The sequence below is a fragment of the Podarcis vaucheri genome (assembly GCF_965113315.1).
Source record: "Podarcis vaucheri genome assembly, chromosome: 1".
NCBI lineage: Eukaryota > Metazoa > Chordata > Lepidosauria > Squamata > Lacertidae > Podarcis > Podarcis vaucheri.
Window position 1 is genome coordinate 112,752,667 of NC_138759.1, and position 12,347 is coordinate 112,765,013.

Sequence of the window (12,347 nt, forward strand, 5' to 3'; positions counted from 1 at the left end):
TTCTGCCTCTGTTCTCACCCACCATTGGTATGTTGCTCTCAGAAAGGAATAGTAGAATCATTGAATTGTAGAGTTGGAAGTGACTCTGAGGATCATCTAGTCCAAACGCCTGCAGTACAGGAATATGCAGCTGTCCTATACAGGGATTGAACCTGCAGCCTTGGCGTTACCAGCGCCACACTCTAACCAACTGAGCTATCCAGGCTGCAATGTGGCCCTTGAGCTGAGAAAGGGTCCCCACTTCTGTGTTTATGAATTGATTAACAGAGAGGCAGTGCTGGTAGGAAGCAGCTCCAATGAAAAGTAAGATGGGTATGAAGGCATTCACTTCAAAACAAACCAAGGATGTGCAAAAGCTCCCCAAGAGAGCTGGTAGAGCACAAAGATGATCTATAAGACAATGGATGAGAAGGAGAGCTCTACCCCTTTGTAGTGGTTGGGAGTTACTCGTGCATAATCCTGCTCCGTTTGAGCATCGGATTGCCTGGTTAAACCCTCCAGACTACGCAGCCCATGTTAGCGTGGCTGCCCTTAGTCACTCGTAGAATCTGTCTGTGGGCGTTTCTTAAAGCGTTGCCAACATAAGAGTTGTTTGATGCCCAATCGTTTCCGCCTCTCACTGCGCAGGAGTCTCCTGCGCAGGGTGGGCGTGGGCAGCGGGGTGCTTGGGCTCTCCTCGCTAACCTCCAACGAAGAGTCCTGGAGCCCCTGCACCTCCCTGTCCCGTTGCTCTCCTGGATCCCTGGTGTTACACTCATTCTCTTCCCCTTCCTCCCGGCTGAGTCTCCCTCTAGCGCTTGGACCTTCCCCTGCAGAATCAGAGACCCTCTCCTTCTCCCGTGCCTCTGATGGCAGTTCCCTGACACCCTTTGTATGATTGCATGTATCAATTTGTATTTCTTTCTTTCTTCTTTTACGTATTGTAAGCGACTCAGGGAACTCTAAGTTATGGGGCAGCAGACAGATGTCATACATAAATAAGCAGATGGTGTCTTGGCTCCATGACATCCATGCCATTCCTAGTGGTGCAGCAGTAAAACTACTAGCACATTTGCAGAGCTAATCAGGGTACAGTATGGTTTCAAGTTGGATGGGGGCCTGAGAGTTGAGGTTCTTGCATTGCAAGGAGTTGGACTAGATGACCCTTAAGGTCCCTTCCAACTCCACAATTTTATGATTCTATTGTTCCATAGTTTATGGAATAAGATGCCAGGAAAACTAAAGGTGGGTAGTGAGAGGTTTGGTAAGAGGCCTCTTATTCCTATTAGCTGTTCATCTCCTTAATGAACCTTCCTTCACTTATTCAAGGATGTGACTCACAAGTTGAGTGCAGAACTATTGAGAACTTGACTTTAAATTGAATATAGGATGATTATATATCATCCTGGAAATATACCAGAGTATGTAACTTTTTTTGGGGGGGGGGGAATAAAATAAATATTGAGGGTGGAATTGTTGTGTGTGCAGAACAAGATCAATCAGTGCAACAGGACTTTTTAGGCAGAGTTAGGTAGTCAAGAATTCTAAATTTTATAAAGGATCCCTCTATTCATGGGGGGGGGGTTTGCTAATTCAAGAACTGATAATCATCACCCTATATTTGTTTAGACCTGCCCTGGATTATGTTCCTTGATCATGCTAATACATGACAAAAAGGTGATAGATAATTTAGGGATCCAAATAAAGGCATACTTTGTCACCATCTTGTGTGAAAATAGTGAAAGCATTTACTGGCCTGGGATCCACACCATTGTTTCATTTTAATACTCAGTACTCATTCTTCCTTGTGTATAAAATTAGCTTCACAATAGAATTGGAAAGTGTGGCTGCCCTCTTTGTGGTTAGGGGTAATTATACAGTCAACTCACTAGGTGGCACTTGACTTACTTGTATTTGCGGGAGTCAGGCATTCCCTGTGTCACCTCTGTTTTTGCTAGAGAGAGACAATAAAGTATTTTGTCTAACTTTCTGACTGGTTTGTCTCTAAGCTTTCCATGATATCCTCAATGCTTAAAAGAAATGTACTAATGTATGCTCCTGTCTAGAAGCTGCATTTTCTCACTTAGAAGATACACTTGTATGTATGCATGAAACTGTTACCACCACCCTGATCTAGACATTTGGCTAGACTTACACAAATGGTCTTCCCTCCAAATTCCACAATTGTCTCACCTGATCAGGGTGCTCCCAATAATACAGTACAGGCAAAACTTGGGATGACAGCTTTGGGATGTGTGGAATTCCTGTGAGGAGCTTCACTCCTTTTCTCAAAACCCTATCAACATTCCTCAGATGTTTTGACTGATGATCCTTCCTCCAAATTCAATTCATATTTCACAGTAAGCAGAGTTTCACTGGTGAATCTATTATCAACCTCACAGGCTTGGGAATAGAGAGTCGTGATGCAGAGGTGACCAGGGGGGGAAAATGCACTCATGGCTACTTCACTTTGAACTTGACACTTTGAGCAAGTTGTGGGACTGAGTTTTGGCTCAGGTTAAAAAAAAAAAAAAAACATGTTCCAGTCAGGGTCAATTTCATTTTAAAATAATAATATCAATTTTATTGAAAGTTATTTTTAACATATTAAACATGAAAATTCAAACTCATAAGAAAATACAAAACAGAAAGCAGATAGGAAAAAGAGAATAAAAAGTCTTTTTAGTTATTCTTTAACTATCACATTTATGTCATGCATATCATATCATTCCTAGAAAGAAAGGCAGACTCCCGCAGCTCTCACCTGGCTGCCTACCTCTTTTCCCAGTGCTTTTTTTCATGCACATCCCCAGAGTTTAATGTGCTACTTCCTAAAAAATATGGACTTCTTGGTTTAAAGGAAACATTTCCCTCACAAAAATAACCTGTTGTATAACCTCCATTAAATAAATGCTAATCCAAAGCATATATATATATTTGGTAGAATAGGAGTTTAAAATAATAATAAAAATTCCCTCAAAAAATAACTTGGTATGCATAAATTAAGGGGAAAGGGGTAGAAATGTTAATCCAAAGCATTGTGGGGTTGTTCCTATTTTGGTAGGATAATTGGAGTTCTTGTTTTATATAGGGGAGAAAACACTTAAGGAGGAATGACTAGAGGGTTAGGTAAGTGAAACTTTGATTGACTGAACAAGTGCTTATGCCATGCATAGAGATATGACAAAAGGACACTCTAAGATGGCCTTTACTAACAGGTTCCTAGAGCTAGTAGTCGACTCAGGCACTGGCTCATCAGGCCTCAGCCCCTAAAAATAGGTGCCAAGTGCCATGTTCTGCCTGCAGGGCTAAAATAAAACCAGCTGTCTCAATCCACTCGCTTGAGAGAAGGGAGAGGTGTGTGTTTCAGTGGAGCTGGTCTCCACTAGACTCTGTATTCAGGGGACTGGGAACTTTGTCTTGCAAAGAAAACCAAGCAAAACCAAGTCTGTGTGGAGAGGACTATAAAGATTTTTCAGTGACAAAGAGGCTGCGGTTCTCTCACAGAGTTCTGAACGTTAGGAAAGGTAAGTGGGTTGGGCTTTATTCTCTCTGTTCGTGTGAGTTGGGAGCAAGGCATTCCTGTGTGAGCGGTGAACAGAAACTGCTTCCCTCTCAAGACAGGGGTTTTATGTGGAGATTATAGATACAGCATGGCATTTATTGATACAGGGCTGAGAGGGAGCAAGAACACACAAGTGGCATTTAAATGTTATTTTAGAATCAACAGCAGCAGCAAAATGGCTAATACTTTTAATCTCACACCACTCTCTCAATCTGTGGCAGTCACTGGCTTTGCTTTGTTAGTTTGTGTGGACTTCTAGCTGAGCTGCTGTGGACTGGTCAGGTTTGTGCACGCAAATATCACACACACTTGATATATTGGCTATACACCACATGGATACATTTTCAGCACCTCATCATAATGATTGCAGCTGAAGATCAAACCCCAAACTGCAAGATTGCACTCCCAATTCCACTTCGTTGGACATAAACCTTGGTTTGATCTGAACAAACCCCATTGAAGTTAATAGCACCCGCTGCATGAAAATCTCTCTCTCTAATTCCTGAGTGCATCAGCATTTTTAAATTAAAACAGCAATCGTCATTTTCATAGCAGCTCAAGTACATCATAACATTTAACACAGCCTTCCTGAAACCTGCTGCATTCCACATGTTTTGAAGCGCAATTCTCTGGCCTTTGCTGTCAGGGGCTGACAGGAGGGGATGTCCAAAACATCTGGAGGGCACAAAGGTTTTGTTGTGAAGAGATAGCACACCATCTAAAGGTAGCATTTATGACACTGTGCAAATGTAGGATTGAAGTGAGAACTGAAATTGCCATGGATGTTTAAAATCACCGGGTGGAATTCGATGCAAGAGGAATTCAGTGTGGTGGAAAATGAGCTCCCCTTGTGCTCCCCTGAGCCTGTTCTTGGGGTGTCCCCAACGCCTGGAGCAGATTTAAGGGTTGTGGGGGTATGCAGGTGGGTGAGATGGGGGGGTCTCGTTGTGTGAGCGGACCTCACTTCATGCATTCAACAACTTAAGGCAAGAACACAGAAGGGGGCCTAGAAGCAAAACTAGTAATTAAGAATAAGAAATACAGATAGTTTAAACAGTTTATCTTTTTAGCTTGCTTTTGAATAGTGTGTATGATGTCTGAAAAGTTTTGAACAGATCTTAGAAAATAGCACTGAAACTAGCAGAAGTTTTATACAGCACTGAGTACAATAACTTTTCAAATGGCATATATGGTTAGTGTTAATTTGTTTCTGGTTACATTGTCACGACAGTAATTATTGCACTGGTATGTTCTCTTGTTGTTTTATCTTTGGAAAGATTGGCTAGTAATACTCCCAAGTATTTCATGCTAGGTAGGGGCTTTGTTTTTGATTCTTTTGCCTCCTAATTATTTATTTCAATGGTGAGCTAATACGATAGGGTATTAGATTACACATGACTTGTTCCTTCAGTGAGATCACCGCTCCTAATTGTGCCATGTTGGCTAATAAGTTCACAAGGTATTCAGAAGCAATCCTCACACAGCCTACCCCATTACTCCAGCATGTATTTAAGGACCATTACCAAGCTGCAATCTTTATAAAAATAGACATGCTGAAAATAAAGAGGCATGTCCCTCTATCGCTAATATAAACCAACAGCTTAGTGCATTACAATTAGCACTGTGGTGAAGATCTAGGGATTCTGACTGAAATGTTTGTGGTATTAATAGGCATTGGGTTGCTTTTCCCTACCTCCCTTACCCCCAAGAGCATTCCACTTGGACTTCAAAGTTTAATTAAACCTGAAGTTATTGCTTGTTGAACCTAGCATTCAACACAACTTCCCAAAAGAGTTATCTGTTTTTCATTCCAAAATCATATCTACGCTGACTTCAGCATATGGCGTTAGTATGCTCACACACATAGCCAGCTCAGCCCAAAATGGCACAGTCAACGTGCAATGACTGCAGAAAAATGGCTGTGCAACTGTGCAATTCGTCCTTTTTTTTCACCATAAGCATAGCTCAAGACAACTGATCTAACAACTTTTCTACTTATTGATATTTTGCACTGATATTCTGGCCTGAAATTGAATCTTTCAAACCAGGATGATGGAAATAAAAAGGAAGGCAAAGTATCAGCAGTGGAGATAATTCCTTGCACCAGCACTCCCGGCACTTTCAAAGTTCTTTCTCTCCCTGCTGGAGTAGGGAGTGGTCCAGTCTTCTCTGTTTCAGCAAGGAGAGCTTTTGAGAGCAGACCTTCAAGGTGTCCTTATTTTCCAGGGACAGCCCTGGATTTACAGAAGCCATCCTGGTTTCTGATTTGATCCTGGAATGTCCTGCTTTTCCTTAGAATGTCCTTATTTTCATCGGAGAAATGTTGGAGGGTATAGAGTTATGTGACCCGCGAGCCAAGGAGCTAAGTAAGCAGCCCTGTATAGGAAAAAAAATTTAAATGCTTAATGTTTTATTGTTTTTTATGTATGCTGGAAGCTGCCCAGAGTGACTGGGGCAACCCAGTCAGCTGGGCGGGGTATAAATATTATTATTATTGCTATGGAATAATAATTACAGATGTCCCTATTTTCATTGGAGAAATGTTGGAGGGTATGTGAGAGTGTGGATTGCACTCTTCCCATTTTTAAGTGTGTGTGAGGGAGGATGTCTGTCTGTCTGTGTGTGTGTGTGTGTGTGTGTGTGTGTGAGAGAGAGAGAGAGAGAGAGAGAGAGAGAGAGAGAGAGAGAGACTATGTACACATGAATGAATATGTGCAGGCCACACCTACCACAAGCTTCTAACATTAAGTTCCCCCCTTCTTTTTCTAATAGTTCTTTCACATGCCTCTCATTTAGGTTCTTCTTACTCTCCCAATATCTTTCAAGTTATGTTCCCACATTGTCTAGTAGGCGCTTATCTCTTTGCCACCACCATCGCCAGCCCCCCAAAATTTAGCATTGTTGACCATCCATGTTATATCTGAGGTTCATCTTTACTTCTGAACTTCTAAGGCCAGCTGAGGTCCTAACCAACTTCAAGACTGCTGCCTCAGGATTGCACTGAAGATACAGATTCAAGTTCATCCTGGGGCAGATTATTTTGGGCTGTGAGTCTATCGGCAGCTTTCGGTTTAATCAAGCAGTGCCTTGGCATCATTCGATGTCTGACATTCAAACAAGTTATGTTGTTTTCTTCCCTCCTTATCACTTAAACACTTAATGTCAAATTAGCCAGGGATGAAAAGGTATGTGTACTTTGGAGGATGCTAAAATTAGACGAACAAGTAGTTCCTGACTATTTTGAATAGATCCAGGAAAGGGACAAACAGGAAAACAGTTTCCAGTGTAGTGTTGAGAAACTCCAAGGATTTACACTTTTTGTTAAGTTGTGGGTGAACATATCAGGCGACACAGCGATTCTTCGAACAGCTCTTGTTTATTCAGAGGCCAGAACAGAACAGAACTGAAGGGTTCAGTCAGCCTGCTTATAATAGAGCTCCAGTACAACGTAACTGTAACAATTTTCTAAAACTATCCAATCACTGAACGTCACTTTCAAACCCTTATTTGCATAACTATCTACAGTATCCCCCTGCTGGCCCAGGGTGAGAACTTCAGTACATAACATCTGAATCTGTTCTAGGTGTTCCCCTAACCTTCCAGAGCAGATGGGGAGGACAGCAAGCGGAGGACAGAAGACGTCCTGCTGCACAAACACAAATTCTTACACTGGCAGGATGGTTACTCGGTGCTACATTAGATACAAACCTTGCTTTAGTACTTAATGGGGGTGGGGGGACCTGTGAATTGGGAAAGCTGCCATGGCTTTTCTGCAGTGAGCTGTGAGAATGCACAATAACTGCAGGGTCAAAGGGTTGCAGCCATGATAATCTCAACCCATACATCAGGGGTGGGCAATGTGTGGTTCTGGGCCTGTATGCAGCTCTCTGACTAATTTTTAAAGCCCTCTGCAAACTATCAGTTTGTGATGAAAGGCTCTGTTGCAAAAATCAGTACACTGTCCCAGCAAAGGCTTGGCTGCAGGCTACACATTCTTAAGGCATGGCAGAGCTCTACAATATATGGCTAGGTGTAAACTTACCACTCACAGGTCCTTATAATCTCAGTGGAAACAGTTGGTCCTGGCGAGTATTAACCACTTTCAATTTTAACCTGCGGATTGTCATCAGTTCAGTTTTAACTTTAACTTTAATTTATTTGAATTACTTTTAGGATGCATTTTAATCGACTGATTGCTTGTTTCTATGCATATTGTATTATTTATATGATGTTAGCCACCCTGAGCCCAGCTCTTGCTAGGGAGGGCGGGGTACAAATAAAAATTTATTATTACAGTGGTACCTCTGGTTGCGAATGGGATCCATTCCGGAGGCCCGTTCGCAACCTGAAAAGAACGCAACCCGCATCTTCGCATGCATGGTCGCAATTCGCCGCTTCTGCGCATGCGTGTGATGTCATTTTGCGTGTCTGCACATGCGTGAGCGGCGAAACCCGGAAGTAACCCTTTCTGGTACTTCCGGGTCGCAGCAGGACACAACCTGAAAATGCGCAACTTGAAGCAAACGTAACATGAGGTATGACTGTATTATTATTATTATTATTATTATTATTATTATTAGTTGTTGTTGTTGTTTCAACACTTGACATGCCCCCTAGTCTCAGCACCAGGCAAGCAAGTGGGCATAATTATGAGTACAAAAAGTTTGCACTGTCTGTTCCTGCTGGTGCAGTCATCTCTGCATCCTTGGAGATAGAGATGGAGGCAATGGGACAACTTGAATCCAGATCTTCCCTGAAAGCCAGGGGCAAACACCAAGGCCACCACACTTGTTATGCTAATGGTATCTGATGGCCCAGAGGTGGGTCACTCTTCTGCTTAGCCCTGTCCCCAAATCCAATTCTCTGCTTCCCAAGCCATAAGGGCCCTCCCAGCATTCCTCTAGGGCTTTCCTCTGCATCAGGCTCCTTCAACTCCCCAATCTCCTCCCACACCTGCTGCTCATCTGACCACTCTCTCCATGATGTCTCCATGTCTCTTGGCATGGGCCAATTCATGTGACAAGAAGTCAGTGCTTTAGATATTCAAATGCCAATCTGTAGAGAGCTCTAATTGTTATGATTTGAATTGTGCTATAAAAAAGACCAGGAGCCAGTTAGTTGGTTTTAAAACACCAAAATATTTTCTTTCCAGACTGTTGAAGTCAATTGTCTAGTGACTGAATTTGTATTTTGTATTTCTTTTTATTAAAAAAAAAGTAAATACCACAAAAACCATAAAAACCATATTCAAGACATAAATAAATGTCACAAACAAAGGTTTTCAAAACCTAAGTAGAGAAACCGCACCAACCTTACACATATTGCATTATTGTCCCAAAAACTGGCTGTATTTTGACCTAACTGAAGTTTCCAGATATTCTTCAAAGGCAGCCTTGCATACAACACTTTGCAGCACTCTAACAGGGATGTTAGTTTAAGGCCGCAACAAAGTACTCATTCCCAATTTTACTATGCCATTTGGTGGTGGTGAATTGGGAAGACAGGTCTTCAGTTGGGGTGGTGGTGTGGGGGATATTTAAAGGCCAGCAAAGCATTAAAAAAAAAAGGCAGTGTACGATAAAATCATTAAAACACCATAAAGCTATAAAACACAGAACAAATGACTAGCACTGAATCAAATTAATTCCCTAAAAATGCTTGGAGAAACAAAAATGTTTTTCAGTAGGTGATGAAATATCAGAATTAGCAGCTCCTGCTGGAATTTAATAGGAAGAGTGTTCCAAATTGCTGGTGCCAGTTTGCTGAGAGCCTTGGCTTGCATGGAAAACAAGAGAGCATAAAATAAGTGTGAGACAGAGGACTTCTCCAGGTGATCACAGCAATCTGGCCAGTGTATAAGAGAAAAGGTGATCCTTCAGGTAACTGGCTCCTAGGGTGTTTTAAGGGTTTTTATGCACTTTCGGTAATACCTAGAATACTTTAGATACATGTGATAAAAGCAAAGATGGCGGCTATCTCCTTTTCCTCATTAAAAAAAAAAATGGCTGAAAAATGTACTTTGGGTGCCACTTGCAGTGACATTATTCCAGGTGTGTGCATTAGTTTTACCATATGTTTATTAATTTTCAAAAATACAACTGCAAAAAGTCAACAAAGTGCACAAATCAATCAAAGGAGGAAAGCAACAACCATAGCTGTAACCATAACTGTAACTGAGTGAAGTACAGAAGTGGTTTAGATATTCATCATCTTCATCTTCCCAGCTGTCTTATTGGGGGAGCTGCCTTTGCTCACGGCTGTAGTCAACATACACTAGCTATCTGAAAAATTTACTCCCCACCCTTGAAATTGCCTCCGAATTCAGAGGTTCGAAATCTTTTGCACACGCATACAGTCATGCTCACACACATTGGAAAAGTTTGTTTTTGCAAACCTTTGGCCCACTTGTAGACTGAATGATTGATTTAGCAAAATGTCGTTTCATTTAAAAGTCTCTAAGTAGTTTGTGTAAAATGCTATAAAATATCCATGAAAGATTTCAATAAAAACAAAAATATATAAATGAAACCAATGGTTTTAAAACTGTACAAAATAAATTTTAAAAGACATGTCTAGGTAGGCTAGTTGTTACCAGAGTGTGAAGAAGAAGAGTTTGGATTTGATATCCCGCCTTTCACTCCCTTTAAGGAGTCTCAAAGCAGCTAACATTCTCCTTTCCCTTCTTCCCCCACAACAAACATTCTGTGAGGTAAGTGGGGCTGAGAGACTTCAAAGAAGTGTGACTAGCCCAAGGTCACCCAGCAGCTGCATGTGGAGGAGCGGGGATGCGAACCCGGTTCTCCAGATTACGAGACTACCGCTCTTAACCACTATACCACACTGGCTCTCAGGCTATCTCTGTCCAAAGAGCTAAAGTTGCTAAAGTTTACAAGATACTGTGGCTTTAGGGTCATCTGGGGTCATGCCAACCTGATATATAATTGGGGGAAATTAGAAATGTTAGCGTTGAACACGGTATGGAAACACCAGGTGCCCTATGGTATTCATTTAGTTCCCTGCTCATCCAGGCAGATGGAACAGATCGCCCCATATCCATTCTTTGTTTTGTTTTCCACAAGTTTTAAAAATAGTTGTGTTAACGGGGAAAGGAATATGACCTTATGAATAATGAAAGCTGAAAATAAAAGAAGTGATTTATTTTTTCACCCTGGGTATGTGCTATAAGCTGTTCAGCATCCATGTTATATGGGTCCTTCTCTCACATCCACCCCTCCCCCACCTTGGATGCGTATCATTTTCCACAGGGCGTCTTTGAAATATCTCCCTCGGCTTACTGGATTTGTCCAAGAAAGTTGTAATTGCCTTGTCTGTCCCAAATTGAGCTGTGTCAATTTTACTTAAAAGGATTTTTAAAAAGACAAACGTTTGGTTTGAGCCGATAATCTGACCTGTCATAAAACTGATCCTAAAACGGTTTATTTTGGGAGATTGCTGTGCTAGTTGCGCATCAAATGCCACCATACTGAGAGCCTTCCTCACATTCTGTCTGCCTGTGAGTTGTGCTCTAAAATTGTTGGTTGCATATTTAAATGTGTGGGACCTCACGGGGATCCTAGTTTTAAATAGAAAGGTTGTGCTTGAAGGGAAGCTTAACTGATGATGAAGAAGGCGCCTGAATTTAATCATCAGGGAATTTTGTATTTTTGTTTGTCCTGGTCCTGGATAGGGGCTACAGGTACACACAGGTCCCTCTCACATGAATAAACTGATGGAAACAGTCCTCCCACCAAACACACAACAACTTACACAAAGGTCACCTATCCTACACCATTCCTTAAGTTTGCTCACATGCAGAATGCTTTTTACGTTACTCCCTCTACATTGTCTCTCCTCTCTGAAATATACTCAGAGTCGCGTGTGGATTTCATGCTCTTTATTCAGCTCATAGTAGCGAGGAATGGAAGTTTCCCCAAACTCTCTGCTTTATATACATTATTTACACAATGGGCCCCATGTGATTGGCTAATTCCGGGATTCTCCTGTAGGCCAATCAGGTTGCAGATTCACTTCCACCTGGAGCGGATTGGGTGGCTCCTGCGGACCAATCAGACTGCTACATTTTCGATCCTATTCAACTCAGTACATAACACTCTCTCTAGTTCCTGTCATGTGTTTATTATGGGAAGGAGCATCTGGCACTGGAAAGGGAAGCACTGGACTACGGCACCAGCCAGTCCCCAGCATTGTGCAGCTCCCTGTCTCCCAGTGCCCAAGTATTGAGCATTGCTTTCTAAGCTGAGGAGACCAGCATGCATAGATTTCTAGTTGACCTGGAAGCATGCACAACCAGGCATCAGCACAATCCCACAGAAGGCCTACTCTCAGTGCTGTTTTCTACAAAAAGAGGTGCCGGAACTCACCTTGAGCACCATCCTCATTGAATGGCAATGGCGCCCACCTTAGAGGTGCTGGAACTGAGTGCTCTGCCTACTCTGCCCCTTCCAATCCTTGTGTGATTAGGACATGAAGCAGGCTTTTCTGTTGACTTCCCTTGCCTCTTGTTCCTCCCTGGTTGCATGTGTATATGTATGTATATATGCAGGTTTGATGGGACAGCTGCATATCCTGCATTGCAGGGGGTTGGACTAGATCAGAAATAGGCAAACTCGGCCCTCCAGATGTTTTGAGACTACAATTCCCATCATCCCTGACCACTGGTCCTGTTAGCTAAGGATGATGGGAGTTCTAGTCCCTAAACATCTGGAGGGCCAGGTTTGCCTATGCCTGGACTAGATGATCCTCAGGGTCTCTTCCAGCTCTATGATAGTATGTATAAATGCAT

General features: G+C 42.2%; 1 protein-coding gene across 1 annotated transcript in view; it reads left to right on the forward strand.

Annotated features, from left to right (window-relative positions):
- Window positions 1–3,374: 3,374 nt before the first annotated feature.
- XIRP2 (xin actin binding repeat containing 2) overlaps window positions 3,375–12,347 on the forward strand; it is a 79,390-nt gene continuing 70,417 nt past the window's right edge. Inside the window, exon 1 of the mRNA XM_082236539.1 lies at window positions 3,375–3,506. The gene's annotated coding sequence lies outside the window, so the exon portion shown is untranslated. The remainder of the gene's footprint in view (window positions 3,507–12,347) is intronic.